The sequence below is a fragment of the Corvus cornix genome, chromosome 2 (assembly GCF_000738735.6).
Source record: "Corvus cornix cornix isolate S_Up_H32 chromosome 2, ASM73873v5, whole genome shotgun sequence".
Classification (NCBI taxonomy): Eukaryota; Metazoa; Chordata; class Aves; order Passeriformes; family Corvidae; genus Corvus; species Corvus cornix.
Window position 1 is genome coordinate 134,878,100 of NC_046333.1, and position 19,257 is coordinate 134,897,356.

Genomic DNA, 19,257 nt, shown 5'->3' on the forward strand with positions numbered 1-19,257 from the left:
CTTAACGGCATCTGAAGTGCCTTTTCATGGCTGTGACAAAGCAGACAGAATTCAAGAGGAATGAAGATGAGGGAGAAGCCCTCTGTCCCCTGCAGTGGTGTCAGGACAGGGCAGCTGAGGGTTCAGGTCCTTCCAAAATGGCACATCAGAAAAGAAACTAATTTTTGTCCCTGAAGGCAATTGTGCTGAGATTATAAGAGAATAGCTGAAATCTTTTACTGGACCGTTTTTCCCACCAACTCCTCTCTTCACCCTCTCATCAAAACACATTTTGGCATGCATTTTCCACTTTTTGCTGGAAGAATGGAAATTCTTAACATTTTTCACTTAGGTGTGTGTTGTTTGGGTTTGTTTCTTTTTTTTCACAAAAGTATCTTTAGGGGTATGAAACATATTTTAAAAAATATTTAATTTAATCTTTTTCTCTGAATCCAAAAGCAAAGGTGATGTGGCAAACTAGGATCTGCATGGAGGAGCTCTGTGTACCATGGAAAAGGTGGTAGGCGATGGGAGCCTTTGAACTCTAAGTCTATTGGAGATGCCCTGGTTCAATAAGAAATTAATTCAAAGAAGTCCTGTGGCCTGCATTATGCAGAAGGTCAGACTAGAGGGTCACAACCGTCTTTTTCAGCATAATAATCCATGAATCTGTGAGACCTACTGTCTTTTATGGTTCATTTCTTCTAAATGCCAATGTTTATTTGTAGCAGTAATATTATTTAGTATAACATATATGGCTGGCAGGGTAAGTAAATGCTAACATTTTTGCTCAGATTTTTTTCATTAAAAAAACAGAAAATGAGTAATAGATGATGTGATGAAAACTCATCTCAGATATAGACCTAAAAGAAACTCTTCTCTTTGACCAGATCGTTTTCCTGGGCTAGAAGCTTTTGTTTTTAAAATATTTTAAGTGAGTCTAGGAGAGGATCTTGAGCTTTTGTATAGGGTCAGACTACAAGAAATTTGATTTAAATATTATCAGAACTTTAAATACATCTGTCACATATTTTTGGCAGTTAGAGGCCACCTTTATTCTGTGTAATGATGACAGTTTGACTTTGTTTGATATTTCTTTTTTAGCCGAAAGAATGGTGCATCTTTCTTTAATTGTGATCCTCATCAACCATTTGGCCCAGTAATACTGTGGAAATTGAACTCTTCAAAAATTAATGCTAGCATTTATTAAATAATGCATCATACGATAAGTCAATTTGAAATTCTAAGTTGAACTCCCTGCTCATAAGAGAGGGATATTTTCTTCCCTGTGCCATCTTCGTAAAACATCTTTATAGACTTTCTAAATACCTTGAATGTCGTTCTTGGGTTTTGATAAATTGATGTCCACTGAGGCTATTCATAAGGAGACATTTTCTCTGTTACAGAGCTTTCAGATATTCTATTCCTTGAATTCCCTCCATTCCCTCTATTTCTACATAATTATTATTTTCTTAGTCTGAGCACGTTGGAGAAATGTATTGCTGAAAAGCAACCATTCGGTAAAGATGTAAAAGCTCATAATACACATGATGGCATCTTCTGCAAACCAGCAGGAATTTTGCACCATTATAGGAAACACATCTTGTTTACCTGGACATAATATCATCCTGAAGGGGACATCGCAACATGTGGAGGAATGACCACTTGGAGGATTGATTTATGTATATATCTTTATATCTTTGTATCTTTGTATCTTTATATAATTTATATATTCATTTAAATAAATGCTTGAACTTTTTTATTTATGGTTTTGGAGAAAGCAGGACTGGGTCCTGAAAGTAGACGACAATTTATACATATGTTCTTTTATTTTGACAAAAGCAAGTGTAGATTTCCCCATTTGCCTGTGTTTAACCATCTGAATGCTTTTTGAATATGCCTTTTCCTGAGTCCTGCTTGGGGTTTGTCCCTTATTCTCACATGTTGAATGCAAACATGAGTCTGTAGCTTTCCACTCACTCATCCACTGCCCATGACTCAGGTAGGTGGTGAAACAGAGGCTGCTAAAATAACTGAGTAGAAATAAGAGCAGCAAAAGGTAAGAAGGTCTGTTCAGTAGGAGAGGGTCTTTGCAAACACAAATCAAGATAACAAAACCATCCCTTGACAATTGCTTGACAATTAGCAAAACCCTGAGCAAGCAAGCTGCAGTCCTCAGCCTCCAGGAGCCCCTGCTCACTCACCAGAGGCAGCTGAGGCAGCTTTAACCTGCTGTGCTCCTCCACACTGCTGCATCGAAAGAGCAGCATGAAAGTCAGTGTTTGGAGAAAATGCATAAAAAAATTTTAATAAAACCATTATATATATATATATATATTTCCCTTGACATAATATTGTAACTAGTGTGCATGGGGGGTGTTATCAGTGGGGTCATGAGTTTAGGTTACTTCTTTGCTTCCAGCATCTTAAGAATGTCTTCATGCTTGTGTTTCAGATGAAGACAGACCTTCAGTTCAGGCTGTCTTTACCAGTAATACCTAGTACTGTTTGCCAGAGTAGCAACTTTGCCAAGCAGCTCCACAGCAGTGGCAGCGTGTACAGGTAACTGGGATGTGGAAGGTGACAGCTTGAAACATGTCCAGCCTGTTTCCTCTTTCTTCCCTTATACAGCCTTGGTGGACTGAGATAACAGTGCAGTTAAGGGATATCACAAAGAATGTGGAGATGTGAGCTGAAGTTCTGCTTGTGACTTGTGCTGAGGTCTGGCTCCATCTGGCACATCAGGAAGCAGGCCTTGGCTCTTTGGGCTGAAGCTGGCTATGCCTTGGCTATCTCACTCCCTGGCGTGCTACTGCTTTCAGAAACAGACGGGTCTGGCCTGTTTTTTAGCCTGGATACACTTCTCTACTGGGGAGGTACTTTTGTCTTTTCTGTTTCTGTTGACTAAATATCACTTTAACAGTTCAAAAGGCCACTACTTTATGAGTGGAAAAATGTGATGTATTTGAGTATGATGGGCTCCTATGTGAGCACAAGTGATTTGGCAAATTTTGAAAAGAGAACATGTGGCCTGAATAATCAACAAGAGGAATTCACAATGGTTTGGCTTGGCTTGTCTAATTTTTTCTCTAATTGTCTGTTCTTATAACTGCCACCTGTTCTTTTGTTTGCCTGTAGATCTGCTTTTTTTTTAAACTAGAAGACACATAATGATAATTTAACTTGACTTTCTTCATAAAATAGAAGCTGTAACTTCACTGCTTCCAATGCTTTTGTGATGAATTGTGCCTTTAGAAAGATGTCAAGTGTAGCATTCCCAGTGATGTCTATCACCTCCTTAGGTAAAAACTTCTTGTAGTTAATTATTTCCAGCGTTTAGGACATTATGCCATTTCTGCTTGGATTTTTTCTGGCTTTACCTGCCATATACTGAATTTTGTTCAGTCTTTGAAGGTAGAAAGAGCCCTCTGCAAGCAGAGACCTTCTGCCTCAGCATTTACTTATAGGCTCTGATCAAGTTGCTTCTTTTCCTTTCTCTTTGACAAACTAAAGAAATAAAGCTTTGTATCTCTCTACCAGGCAAGATCTGTATTATCAGTCATTCCTGTGGCTCTTAACCAAACTCCTTGCAATTTTTTGAGGTTCAGTGTTTCAGTAATAGTCGCACCAAGCCTATAACACCTTAGTTTTAAGAATATTCACATACATAGGTAGATGAAGATGTCATCTGGGAACATATTATCAATCTTGTGCAAGAGTAAAACATGTGGTTCAGCTTCAAACTCAGCGATGCCAAAAAGTCTGAATTTTTAATTCGTATGGGGAAAAGCTGTATCATATCACTTATGGTTCCTACTTTTAATTGCAATTTCTGCTGCAAAATATCTGCAATTAAACAAACTGAATTGAGTTGTGTTAGTAACAATAGATGAAGAAAGATGGTTGAATCCTACAGGGAACAAATAAAATCTCCTTCCCACAGGAAAGAATCAGTTTTCAAAGATAACTAAGGTAGGGCAAAATGGAGATCTTCAAGCTTCCTTGGGCATACTGTGAGGTGAAACTATACAGGTCATGGCAGTTCTTTGGAGATTTGTTTTGAGATTCATTTTCATTTCTAATCCAGTGCATGAGAGAGGAGGTCAAATGAATTGAAACAAACCCATGCTTCTATGAAGCCATGTGCTATGAAACTCCACCTGCTACAGAGGAAGAAATAGCTTTGATTTTAATCACTTTTAATCAAATCACTTAGTCAAACCTCTCCATCTTCAAAATGAATCCTGCTGAGGAAGCGTGTGAGTCTACAACACCACAAAGAAAAGGGGCAATCTAGTTGGAAAATGCTTCCTATCATTTTGGCAGAATTGAAGACTGCATTGATTCACAGCAGTATAGACCTGTTTATTTCTGCATGGTGTGTATGTCCATGGTGCAATCATTATGCTTAATTCTTTATTTGGTGGTAATAAAGAATGTATAGCATCAGACTTAAATCTTCAGTAGCAAAACACTTGAAGTGATATTGTTCAGTTCACACATGCAATATATACTCACACACAATTTTAACTCACACTTAATCTAATGAAGTAACCTACTTCACCTAATGCTCTCTCAGTAGCAAAGACTGGAAGTTTTGGGAGCTAGAACTCTTTTTTCTTGATTCAGGGAGACAGTGCATAGCCTGCTGAGTGATTTAGGTGCCTTCTTTCCCTCTGCCCCTTTTCTTCCTCACAGAAACTGCATGTAAATTGTAACTTCCTCTACAAGTCCTGCCTGCATTATATTTCCTCTCTGTGCAGCACTCTACATATGGAATTAATTTATTTCTCTGCCCAAACTCACTTAGGTATTCCCCATGCATTCATTACAGAATAATCAATCAAATAATTCTCTGTATCTTTACTTATCACACGTAACATTGTTTCCTTATGGAGCATCCACCCAAAAATTCTCTTCTACATGACCAGGAAGAAAGAGTGACATTGCCAGAATTTATTTTGCCTCAGCTGTAGATTTCTGTATCTTCATTTCTAACAATGTTTTTATTTTTTAAATGGGACTTCAGCCGAATTCAGTCCAAAACTCATGAGTATTCTTTTATTCTCAACTAATTTTTTCTCATGTATTTTTAAATAGACTTTTACTCTTGGGATTCTTTCTTTCTTTCTTTCTTTCTTTCTTTCTTTCTTTCTTTCTTTCTTTCTTTCTTTCTTTCCTCCCTTCCTTTCTTTCTTTCCTCCCTTCCTTCCTTCCTCCCTTCCTTCCTTCCTTCCTTCCTTCCTTCCTTCCTTCCTTCCTCCTTCCTTCCTTCCTTCCTTCCCTTGAGTTTAAAGTGGCTTGACTATTAAGATTTAAAAAATCAGAAATATCTCTCGGTTTTTAAGACAGCTTCAAAATTACTGTGTTTTTCCACAGAGCTCAGTGCTATTCTTTGTGCATGTGTGACTTGGTATATGCTGACATGTTTGTCTTCTGTTACAGGATTTTAAGATTCCTTCAGTCTGGTAAAAGAGAATATAGATTGAGCATACACAATTTGGTTTTAAATGATGGACATGTGCTGTGCTACCTTTTTCTGTAGTGCAGCAGTAAATTCTTCCTATCACACTGAGAGGTAAGCATGTTCTATGTTTCAAGTTTTAAAAAAAAACATAATTAAAAATGTCTCTTATGTTACAATATATGTATGTAGTACACACCTATTTCTATAGCATACAGTATATAATGAGTAAAGTGATTACTCTGATCTAATATAGGACTCCACAATATGAATTATGTCCATGCAATGATTTTGTATATCTATCTTTTATTATGTGGCACAATTTGCTTTATTTTCCTCAGGGCACAGCTTGAGCTCAGTTACCACCTCTGATTTTTGTGTGGATAATAAAATATTTATAGTCTTCAAAATTAGGTGCTGAGACAGTGATTAGTGTGGTATGAGTGAGCAACTGAATAGATAAGGGCGTGATATTTTGCACATGCATTACCACATACTGAACTTAGGCACTCAAAATCCCAATTTGTTTGTATGTACATGCTTGTGATTCCAATTTAGCAGTTGCTTTCTTCTTACCCGTGATATTCCTCCTGCAGTTTTACCTGCCCAGTGCATTCTTCTGTTTGGAAGATATTTGGCCATGGCAGCTCTGCTGTGTGGGATACAGCAGGGACACAGTTCAGGCAGGCTAAGATTTTTCTAAGCCTCCATTCAAATTACAGTGTGATTGCCTGGATGCAATTTTCTGTGTGCTTCGTTGTTAGGTGGACAATACCTTAAAAGCCAACAGGCCCCAAGAAGCCTGTGACTCTCCAGAAGTGCCTTTGACCAGGTCCCTTTGCCAAAATACCTTCTCTCCACTTCTCATCCTATACTGCACTCCCAGTGGCCGCCTTTAACTGTAGACAATTTCAGGGTCTTACAGAACACATACAAAAAGTTTTGGAGACAATTCAGGTCAAAAGTACCGTGTTAAGGTAAATAAACCTTTAAAACCACTCGCCTTTATCAATGAAATTTTAGGATGTGGCCCTAATTTCTATGTCTTGTAGACATAGTAGTGAATTCATCTCTTGCCTGCTTGCCTTGCCTGATTCAAATCTGTCTATTTAAAGGGCCCACAAAACCAGACACTGCTTTACACAGCTAATCATATCAGAAAGGTAGAAGCTTCTTCAGTCCCTGAAGATATTAGATGCAGGCTTATTTCTGCAAGGAAGTATCCCAAAGTACATTGAGGTTGATCACAGTAAGCAAATTATCTGCCTGCACAGAGTCCTTGAGAATATAACCATATTATAGGATAATTCATTAATCTGCTCACTATTGTTTTAATAGAAACATGATTTCTTAATGTTATGTCCTTGAAAATTGTTTATGTTATTTTTTGTCAACAAGCTTCTTCTATCAAAAACCGTGTTTTAATATTTACAAAGAAATTACAAATGATCCTACTACACTGTGAATCTTTGAAAGTAGTAGATAACTCAGCCAAAGAATTGATCACATGATACTGACCCAAAGGACTTGTCATTTGCATGTTTCTTTAAAACTAAAATGGTACTAAACTAAAATATCCCAGCTACTGCTGTGCATGATTATTCCTCTTCTAGTATCCTCTTTTTCTTAGTGCTTAAAATCATTGTTTCATCCCTCCCCAGAAGTAACGCTGTCATTTTTGTGGCATATACGTATAATATAATAAACTAGCTCATAGCAATAAGATTAGCTGAAGCCACATTTATTTTCCCAACCAAGTTGAGAGGATTTGGAATGGAGAAGCAGCATTGATCATACACTGTGTTTTGCCATTGAATATCTAATTTAATATTAGTTAAACTTGATCAACAATTCGAGAGTTTAGGGTCACATTATTAACAGAAAACATCAATCCTTTGGATAATTCAATTAAAAAACATCAATAAAAATCTAATTTCAAAAGTCACTAGTATACCAATATACCATATCCGGCAGACAGAATCTGCTCAGCCACCATTGAATCATTGCCTGTTTTAATAAGTATTCAGAAATTATACTGAGACTTCAAAAGAAATTGTAAGGAATTGTTAGCAGGTTTATTAATGTTTTATGTTTTATTAAAAGTTTGGGTGTACATTTCACAATGAGCAACATCAAAAATCAGACTTTCTGCCTGTAATTTTGCTTCCTCCTGTCTTTCTGCCTTTGGGATTCGCTCTTTTCCTTTCATCAGCTGCCATTTTCAGCAGCATGCAGTAATTTCATGGCTCATTGCAAGCGCTGAAAACCTTTGAAACCACAAATGCTAACCTACCTGGCCTGCAGCCATTTAGGAAGAGATTAATTTAGCAAACAGAAGCAAAACACTTTCTACTTCTAGCCTGTGCATAATTTCACTTCTATCTATATTTATTTTACAGTGAGCAGCGTAATGACAATTTCAGTAATTGCAACTCTGTAAAAATTTGCCTACCTAGCTTATCTCACTATCACAAGACTGTGAGTCAGTCAGATTAGAAAAAGTACAGCATGTGAAACTGCATTGGTTGCCTTCCAAAAAATATGTGCCTTATATAAAATTTAAGTGATGCTTTGCACTTATTTGTATACGTATCTACAGGACAATGGATTCTCCATGATGTTTGCTTGAGATGCATATGCCTTTTTAATGCACTGTGATTTATGGGTGCTTTTCCCATACAAAAAGATCAGCAACACTAGTAGGCTGCAAGTGCCAGCCCATTTCTGCAGACTTAGTTACAAATGGCTGTTATGGTGCTGTCAAGTGATTTGAACAGAACTGAAAGTCCATCTGGGGCAAATCTAAGCTATCATGCTTGGAACGAATTCAAATTCAAAATTAGCCTACAAACTGTTAGCTGAAAAAAAAGTTCAGAATGTTTTATTGTTTCTAATTTGACTCAAAGATCAAATTGCCTAAGTAAACACAGAAACTTTTCTTCGAATCCATTTTTTATTCCATTTGACCAGCATATTCAGAACAAGATGCATAGAGTCAAGCTTATATTTATTCATACAGTAAGACAAAAACTGCTTGATTTTCCTGTTCCCCTGTGATTTTTCTCAGTGCTGAGTATCCCACTTCTTACCAAATTTGTTGATCACTAAGGTTCCTATGTTTATTCTCTGGCAAATGTAAATGTTACAATAATTGAACCCAAAGCATTTGTTGCTATGTGGTGTGCCAAAAAAAAAAAAAAGTAGCAACAAAGAATTGTTGTAGAATTTTCAGATACACAGGAGAAAAAAGATTTCTTTGCAATTTCTTTCCAATTCCCATGTCTGACTTTATAGCCTGCATGATGGCCTCAGGTATGAGAAATCCCTAAGGTATCTCACAGCTCCTGACTTCTATATTGGTATCCTGGCACTGGTAGCAGGGCAATCTGGTGCTGCTTTCTGGCAGTCATTGCTCCAGGCTGAGCTGGTTGGAAGGGATTTCAGCGACCTTGAATGACCTTGTGGATGGCAGTCACTGGGTAATGATTTTGACTGCAGGATTATGCAGTGGTACTTCCCGCCATGAGGGGCTGCAAGAAGATTGCTGCCAATGACACAGAGGGAGATGGAGTCAGAGGGAGAGAGTGGGGTCCTTAGTGATGGAGATGAAATGGTTTAAGGGGCACAGCTTTCCAACTTTTTACATGAGGGTAGTGAAAGAGTAATTCGATATCATTGTTAGCTTTCTTTGCTGCAATTCAGATACATTTAGATCAGCAAAAGGAAAGTGCACAGCATTAAACTTGTTTATGCAGTGTTTTTATAATAGCTAATTCATTTAAGCATACAGATACACAGACGGCAGTGGGATGACTGGCCAACCCACACAGATGTACACCTCCAATCTGGCATCCCATAACATTCATAAAATATGTCAACACAGCCTGGATTCCTTCCATAGTTTATGTTAAACTACTGGTGTTCATATCATACAAGCAAAATATTTCATGTTGTTAAAATTTGTGTCCCTAGTAAATAAATAGAAAAACTAAACACATTCCCCCTAAATGCACAAGCCGTGTGCAGCAGCACTGAAGCAATATGTACTGCTTGTACTTCTAGTAACATTTCAGAAATTAACATTTGTAGAGCTGTTTATCATGCAGGCAAGTGGTAATATGGAGGCTCCTATGTTTTATTAGTATTCTCCTTTTAGCTGTAATGTCCCTAGCAGTGGTCTCTTTAGTTGCTAGATTCCCAGTACATGGGACCACACAACAGAGCAAGCAGGGAGGAAGAGGATAAGATGAGGAACGTGACTATTCAGGGGGAGTCCCACAGCCTAGTGATGCCCCCATATTGCTGCCCCATAGCTTTGCATTGTCCCTTTCATTCATCCTGAGTCCCCAGCTACAGACACCAGCAGTTGGCATAAACCATCTTTTTTTGGCATGGAATGTCCTTGAGCTGTGGGAAGGCAGCAGCTCCACTGACTATAAGTGCAGATGCTCTAGTGCAGGATAAAGGCCAAGAATGAGTCTGGTGTTCAGGGTGTAAGAATAAGAGCTGAATCCTATTTTTAGACCAGAATTCATCGAGCACCCTGAATGTAAAGTGTGTTCACAGACAGAGTCCTCATGAACCATGGAGTACTTGAGAAGTGTTAGGACAGTGCTGGTTCCCCTGCACATGACAGCAGCTATCCCACCTCTCCTCAACAGGATTATCCCACCCCCACTTTGCAGAAGACCATGATGGTCTCAGCAGCTGAGAGTCTTTGAGTAGCACAGCGGGTATTTCCCTTTCTAAAAAGGAGAAATTAGAAGGGTTGTTGCAGAGTAATAAGCAGTGGCTCCTCCTGGGGGCCTTTGATGATTTGGTGCTTGCCCAGGTTTGGTTTTTGACTTGTTGTCAGGAGATCTTTTCCACACATCTTTTCCAAATTTCCTAAGCATGGCTGCTTAAAATTTTGCACCTTCCTGCATCTCTGATAGTTATATATTATTATCCAATGATGAAATATTATTTTTATATTTATATTTAGAGTGTTAAATTATGCCACTAATAAATTATGTCACTAATATCTAACCATGTAAAGTAAAATAGATTAGCATAATACTCTGAAACACTATAATATATTAATATGCAGTAAAATAGATCCATTGCCATTATGTTTAATGAATAATATTCCCTATTAACACACATCTCTGCATTTAAGTAATTCCAGAGCTATGACACAGAACAATCAAATGAATACATGGTAAACAAGCTATCATTTTGCTTGGGCCGAGCAATGTAAAATACTTAGTGAAATCAGTAAGTGCTGTCTGCAGAGGCATTGTAGGATTAAGCAGATATTCAGGTATACCTTCACCTTTCCCTGAATAGAAAATATGCCCATCAAGACACAGGACTAGTGTGGAGGAAAGAAAGCAATATTTGATCATTAATACACAGAAGCAAAAATACACTGCTGTTAGACATTCAAAAGTCAGTAAAACCACATGCTGCTTGGAGAGGATTGAATTATCTTCAAGCACTACCGTCTAATTAAATATGTATATATTTCTAGGGCCTGAGCTCTGGAAAGCATTCCTGTTGAAGAGGGAGTTTAAGCATATGCTTAACTACAGAATGGGGGCTTGGAGGAGGTATTAGTATGTGTAGTCAAAAAGTACATTCACCAGACGAGAAAAAAACTTGTTTCACAATCAAGACTGATGACAGTTTGCTATAGGTTAATCAATTGCCTCGTTTCATTACTTCATTTGAAGTTGGGGTTTTTTTCTTTTAGATGGTACAAAACATTGTTGTAAACAAGTAAATTGTTCTTTTTGATTAACAGATGGCTTGAGACTAGCAAAAAAAAATTACTATTTTTTAATTAAAGAAAAAGCATTCCTTGTTGAAACCTTCTATGTTACAGTTCATCCAAGGGAAAATTTATTAAAATTAAATTATAAACTTGTGAAAAACAGGATTTATAATGGAAACATGGGTGCAGCCATAACTAGAACCATATGAACTATGCTGCTATTATTTACTATGGTAACATTACAAAAAAAACCTACACTGTTTGGGCCATTATCCTTACAGTTTTCTTTTCTATACAAATCATTATATTTATTATCTGTCTTCTTGTATAGAGTGTACAGAAAAGGCCAATCAAAAGCAGAAGAAGCCTGCTTTTCAAAAGGAAATTGGACCTATTTCTAATTCTTCTTCTTTATCAAATACGAGGAGTGCAGAATTTTTTGTGAAAAATTGTTTCATGTAAGATAAAAGTGCAGATTATTGGTGAGAAAATGACACACTTTTCCCTACATCTTGAAGATTCTTGGGTGATACTGCCAGTTTTCCCTAAGAGATTTTTACCTTTCTCACAAATGCATTTCCTCACAGATTCCAGGCAGCAGGTGCTGGGGCTCCGAGTATTTATTTGGGAATACACTGAATAATTCAGCTATTGTGACTTGGAGAGATGTCTTAGCAATGTACTACTTTAGAATGAATATTGTACAAAGTATTGGAAAAATTGGTGTTTTCAGAAATAAGCCTGTCTAATTTACAAGGTGAGGAAAAACAAAACTGAATTTGTGTTTGTTTTTCTCATCACTTCTTTCTTTCTCTGAGTCTGGAAAAAATATGAATCTCAACGCTATTATTCCTACCTCCTTGGAAATTGTTCTAAACATATCTGCATTTCTGTGCATTTCTAATTGCCACAAGCATACCTGTATTTCTGCGTGTTATCAGAGTTAGTGACAGTAGTCTAGTATGGACACAGAGCCCCAGTGCCTGGCTTACACAATGGTCTTTATAATTATGACTAATATATATGTGCCAGTTTTTTAACTCTTTCAAGCTATAAAAGGGATGTGGTAAAAGTTAACTCTCTCTGATGTGATACAGGTACAGAAAACCTTCAACGTAAAGCATAAAAAAAGCCTTGAAATTTTATTTAGAAACTGTTTCATGATGTTGACGCATCACTAATCCAAGATGAAACATCAGTATATGTGGAACCTCTTTCTTTTTTCTTCTGAAACACCCATTTGACTTAGACATCAGTTAAATATAGCACAATATGATTAATCCACATTTATAGTAACTTTTTAATGTGTTCTATTTATCTGCAGTAAGATACCACAGATTAAAAGCATAGTTGGGAACTGTAGTGAGTCAATATTAATACCAGTGGTTTAATACTATTATCTGCCTGACAACTATGCTTAATTCAGTAAACATTCCTGACATTGTAAACATGGCCAGTATAGCTGTTATTGCAGAGTTGGCAAATTGATTGACAAATAATATGTTTAGAGATACAGGGCTCTTAGAGACTATGGATCATTTGTTTACTGATAACTGGCAGGATGCTCTGACTCAAATTCTACCAGTTCAGCTAAAGAACAAAAAGCCACTTTATGACTGCTGCTAGATGAAACAGTATTCTTGTTTTTTGGGGATTTTTTTCAGACTATGCTGCCACTTTAGGAGTATCACCTCTGCACAAGAAATCTGTATCACAACTGAAAAAGGATAGTGCTGCTAAGACACAGTTGTGTTTCTGAAGTTAAAATACCCAAAGCACTTCACAGCATTTGATGACTACTCATGACAATTAAAAATCACTTTATTTATTAGGAAAGTAGACATCGAGCAGAAGAATTAACCCAAATGGATTTTATTTTAGACTACCTATTGTTATCTCAGAGTATGTCAATATTACGTGCTTCAAAAGAATGGATAGGAAATGTTTATCAGTAGACAATGAAGCCAAATAGATTGTTTATGACAGTATGGGGAATACATTTCTTGGCAAGATTTTGAAGTGCAGTCAGGAGGGTCATTCTTGTGGCTGCTTTTGTTGACATTCATCATAACTGAACATCTAGACTGTAAAATACGTAGTGTTTTTGCACCAAGTGATTCTCTAGGTACAGCATACTGTGTTTGTATTGGACTTTGACGGCACAGTCACAAAAGATAGGATGTTCAAATACTGCATATAGCACTGCTGCTTCCATTTTCAGTGTTTCTAGAATTGCTCATTGCAATTTACAAATCACTACCAAGCTTTAATTTGTTTCTTTCCCTCTTAATTCTTCTGAGTATACTTGGATATATTTTTGTCAACGTTCATGATCTTCCCTTATTTCTGACATTAAAGCCTAGAATCATATTTTGAAAACAAATAACCAGAACAAGGGTTTATACACACATATATATAGCAAAATAACACACAACATAAAAGAAGATTAATATTTCAGTTTTAGTTGATTTGCACATTCTTAGACAGTTTTTTGCTAAATTATGGTCTTAAAGCATTAATATTACCACATCACAAATCCAATGTCAGGCAAGGTAAAATCATGGAGTGGATATGATCAAGGAATATTGCTGTTGTGAGGATTGCAGGAATATAGCTCGTTTCATAAAAATATTACATTTGTATCACCCCATTTTGCATGTTAATGTCTCATTAATAGGATAGGGAATTCCAGTTTTTACAAGGTCTATAAAAATTGCTGAACAATGGGCAGTGAAAGGAAGCCTGGAGAAGGAAACAGCTCATCACTACCCAGACCCTCTGTTTCAGCTATTTCAGCTGTTATTTCAGCAATGCACCAGAACCTTTACAACTAGTCACCAAAAATAATAGTCTCAATGCGTGTAACCGTTGCAGATAGTACAGCACATTTTATTTATTACTGAAGTTAATAATGGTATTGTATTTATAAGACTTACAAATGACATTTCCTTTATTTACTACAACTTACATGGCTGTTTCACCCTACCCTGAGCTTGCCCTAAGGAACCTGTTCATGATATTTATCTTTTTCATTTTAAGTAACCACTGCTTCTTCTCTTTCAAACAGTCTGGCTTTTTTCAGCTGCTCAGTTGCTGAGCCCTGCATTGAGCAGTGGTAGCACAGACCTGCACAGCCTCCCACCATGCTTCATCCTCCTACAGAAAAAAGTATACAGACATGTAACCATATGCAAGACTTAAACTAGTTAGAGCACACATATTTTTATTCCTTGCATAGGTTCATCACTGGTTGAAAGTGGATATAAAATAAAGGCTCTTCTGATTTGGCATAATCTTGTACCTACTTCACACTCATCAGTGTGAGTTCACAGCTGGTTCGGAGCAAAACAAATTCAGGCATTATCAGCACAGATACATTTTTAGAGAACAAAGTATTGTCAGTATGCCACACTCTCCATGTTTGATTAATGTGCACATTCAATACAAATCAGGACAGTCCTTCAAAGAGCTCAGTTCACATAATTGACGCCAAATTTTAGGAACTGCTGATTGGTGAGGTGATTTTGAAAATGTGGCACTTTACACAGAGATCAGTGCCTGGCTGCTTTAGTGTTGTACAAGATGTCAGAGATCCTTTTGTGCAGATCTGTTGTTTGAAGATGCAGTCTTCAGATTCACAAAAATGAGGGGCAAATCATCATTACTCCCATATATGCTTTAATAACAAAAGTGAATTATTGAATACCAAAACAGTTCTGTGAAGCAGATAGTAACACATTAGTCTGAAAGACTGGAAAACTTGAAGAACCCAATTGTGAAAGAAGAGTAAATATCTTTGACTCCGATTTGCAGTCCAAAATGCAGAGAAGAAATTTGAGATGATCCATGCAAACATTTAAGTGACATTAATGAAGTCCAAGAAAGTTCAACTCACAGGATATGAAGCCAGAAGAAGGAAGCTGGAGGTTCGTGATAGGACAGAGAAACTATGCTGACGGAACAGATATGTAAGGGCCGTAAGTTACAAAACCAGAGACTTATTTCATACACACTTCTCTTTTTGGCCTTGTGCTCTAGCCACAATACCACAATCCTTCTCTCCATTTATTAGAACTATTAGCATTTTAATCAAATTTACATAAATGAAAAAGGTCAGAAATTTAAAAATATAAATAGAAGAGAAAAATTTTAGGTGAAAATTTTGGGAACTGGAATCCAATCAAAATATGTATGTATAAAAAGTTAACTAAGAATTGATGAGATAGTTAATGTAATGAGTTGAAAAATAGATTTTGAACAGTAGAAAAAATCCATTTGGATTTCCTAACTATAATATTATAGATACATTGCAGAAGAAGAAATATATCCTTGAATAAGTCTAAATGTAAATAAACCCTCACTTCCATTTGGCTAAATCAGAGAAGAAAGCATCTTTGTTCCACTACATTTCAAAGGGCATTAAAGAAGCTTGGAGCTGCATGTATATGAAAACCTCACCCTCTTCATTGCTCTCAACATTGAAGTCCATTATATTCACTAGAAAGGACTTGGCACCAAAATATCTGAAGATTAAAAGTATTTGGAGATGCTTAAATCATCAACCTTTACTGATATGTACTTCTAGAGAAATCACCTAACGTTTAGATCAGATACCCACAATCCAACCTGAAAGAAAGCTATTAAAATTGTTCCTACTCTCCTTTGCAAGTTTGCCAGTCTCACATGGTATGGTGCATCATGTTGGCATACAGCATGATGCTGCATAAACAACAAGACTGTATTGTACATCATCAGAAATATGTGAAAATTCATTTGGATCTGCCACCAGCTATCAATTTCGACAAGGAATGTATCTGCTCCAGCTTAATTAGAGAGGATGAAAGCAGGGCATATGGGTCAGCCTCCCCAGTGCTCTGTCACAGACATTTTCTCTATAAAACATTCCACTTCCCACTTCAGTGTCATCAGCCATATCTGATACAACACCAGTAGTCACAGGTTGCAGATGCACAGTGACTTAAAAAATGATATTCAGATTTTGTTTTCGAGGTCAGCTGGAGGAATATATTCATCTTTCCCCTTACCCAGTGTCAGAGATGGGATTTTACTGACTTCAGTGAGGACCTCCTGAATCAGAGCAGTGCAAAAGAGACTAAACTCAAAATTCTGGGGAAAATTCTTCTTTGACACTGAAACTTGGTGTCATTCCATTTTGTACCTCAGATATGGCTTTTTGTGTTTGATATTTGTATATTTGTGGGGGGTAAATATATATATATATATGCTTATATATTGTTACATACATGTAGATATATTGTCAAACAGATCAGGATTATAACATTTTTCACACAGAATCTTCCTCTGTTATTAAAAAGAAAAAAAATCTGTTTTATTTCTTCACGCATTTATTTTTAAGGCTACTTTTTATTTTTTCATATAAATATATGAAAAATGTCAAAGAAAATAGATTTTAAAAAATCCTTTACATTTTCTTATGTCCTGAACTTCGTACTGTTTCCAGTGCAGTTGCATTTTACAAAGAAATTGCATTACTACCAGCCCACCCAGATAGATTGTGACCTGTTCTTTTACTAGTCTAAAGGTGACTTTCATTCCCATGTTGACTTTACTCTGTGCCCATTTGGAGGTTCATTCAGTGAAATAAAATTGCCTTGTAATTATTTCTACTTAGAGAAATATGACAGCTAGAATTTTTATGTTAATTAATCTTTGTGTTTTTTTCATTATTGTGCGTCTGCCTATCATAAATTTCCTTGCAATCCAGTTTTAATGCATTCTATAAATTATTGTGGTTTCTTCCAGGCCCACCGTGCTTTGCAAATAGTTGACTTTTCACAGTTTTCTGTTGTTTGCTGTAGTACCACCATATGTGTGATTCAGCAGGAATGGCTTGCATGTCTGAAAATACATGATTAGGAGGGTTATTCATCAGAAATGAGCCCATGTCCAGAGTGTAATCTTGCTATGAGTGTCTGTAAAAAAATTAAAATACATTTTAAGAAGCTAAAAAGTAATATCTAATCCAGGGTATACTGGACTGAAGGGAACAAAGAAGGCATTATATTTCTTCTTGTTTTGCTGGCTCAGTGAAATTAGGAAGCCACTGTTTCCTCACCTGCATGCCCAGTTAAGGGCCATCTGTTTCCTGTTTAAATGTTGTGTCTCTTATGTGGTTTTTCCAAAACCCCTCTTGTATTAATCAACACAATCCCAATAAACAGAAACACCAAATCTTGCTTATCTGTCTTACTCAATAAAGCATTTGGTAGTTGCATCTACCACATTTTAATTTTACTGCAATGCTTTGTTTACACCAACACTCACTTTTGTTTTCTGCATTTTAAAAATTTCTCATTGAGTTCTAGGCTGATTTTTAAGATTTCTGCAACAGTTTGAACTCCTAAAATAATATGTTGATTTTATTCACTAATGGTTTTAATCTGGGTCTGGTGTCATATGTGGGACTTAAACATCTTCATGAATGTTATTATGAATTTAACACCGAGTTAAAGATAATAAGGTCAAATGTATCCTTGATACATTGCCTTTGATGAAGGTAACAAACAATGAACATGGCCTGTTCTCCTTATTATCATGGTTTAGATTTACAGGAAATCATTGGTGGATGGATACTCCTGGCAAGAAGAATCAATGAGCCAAATTGGTTACTTGGATTGGGGTGAGATTTACACAGAGAAATAATGCCTTTTATTATATCAAATAATTACAGTATTATGATGCCACCACAATGAATGCAAACACTATAAATATCAGGTGTCATCTTTAGAAAGTAGTCTTTAATAAAGTACCATTATCATTGATATCAGAATACTTTTTCATTTAATTTTAAATAAAAATGAAGATGAATGAATATATACAAAAAGTAAGGAACAAAAGTAGCTTATAAAAATGACCGAGTGAAGTACTTAATTTCATAAATACATGCACATACAAACAAAGAAAGGCTTTGAAGAACTTCATTAAGGTTTTCAGAATCAGCTGCTCAAATACTAGAAAATATTTCTTGGGCATCATTGATCTGGCTCATTTCTTGCATTCATTCTGGCACAGCCTTTAACTGCACGGCTAACATCCAGCTGTGCACAAAGCCCTTCCTCATCCATCGCATCTGATGGACAACCCCCACTTCATGAGCTTCTGTTCTGTATTTGTTGTCTCCTCATTGCTCAGTGTATGCTGAGACTGTATTTATAGTGCAATTTTCATACCTTCCCCGAAGGCAGTTGGTTATTTTTGGGTTCCTCTTAGGTGCTCATTGGTAGCTGCAACAGCAGTGGGGAGAGCCGTGCAACTGCTGCAGTGGCATAAGATGGAGGTACAACACCTGCAAGTGCATGCCATGCAGTGCCTCCTACAGATCCTGCCCTGCCACCACTGCACTCAAGTGCTCTACCAATTTGTTTTTCTCAAAAAGTCTCATCATGTGGGTAATTATCATGCTGTTATTATTTACAGGCTAAAGATGAAAGAAATTTTGATGAAAATGAAAAGCTTCCTCTAACTGTCAACCAGATATACCTAGAATCTGATTTTTTTGAATCCTTGGGAGAACTCTGTGGCATCCCTGCACACATGAAAACCCTCTTTCATTTTGGTTAGACATAGTGGTTTACCATTTCCACAAGACAGACATCCCAGTCTGAAATCAGGACCCAGGAAACTAATATACTTACTGAAATCCTATGAAAATTCTGGTTTAAGTAATGGTCCAGCATCACTCAATCCTGAAAATTTATGCAACACATTTTGCTTTAGTTCAGCCCTTTTCTCTGTTGTCTGAATCATAGAATCATAGAATGGTTTGGGTTGGAAAGGACCTTAAACTTAGTTCCAACCTGCCCTCCTTGGCCAGGGACCCCTCCTACTGGGCCAGATTGCTCTAAGTCCCATTCAGCCTGGCCTTGAATACTTCCAGGGCAGCCACAGCTTTTCTGGACAACCTGTTCCAGTGCCTTACCACCGTCACAGTAAAAAATTTCTTCCTAATATCTAGTGTCATTTCACGTCCATTGTGCACACAGACATCTGACCTTTCTTATCCCTCGTCTGATGAGTT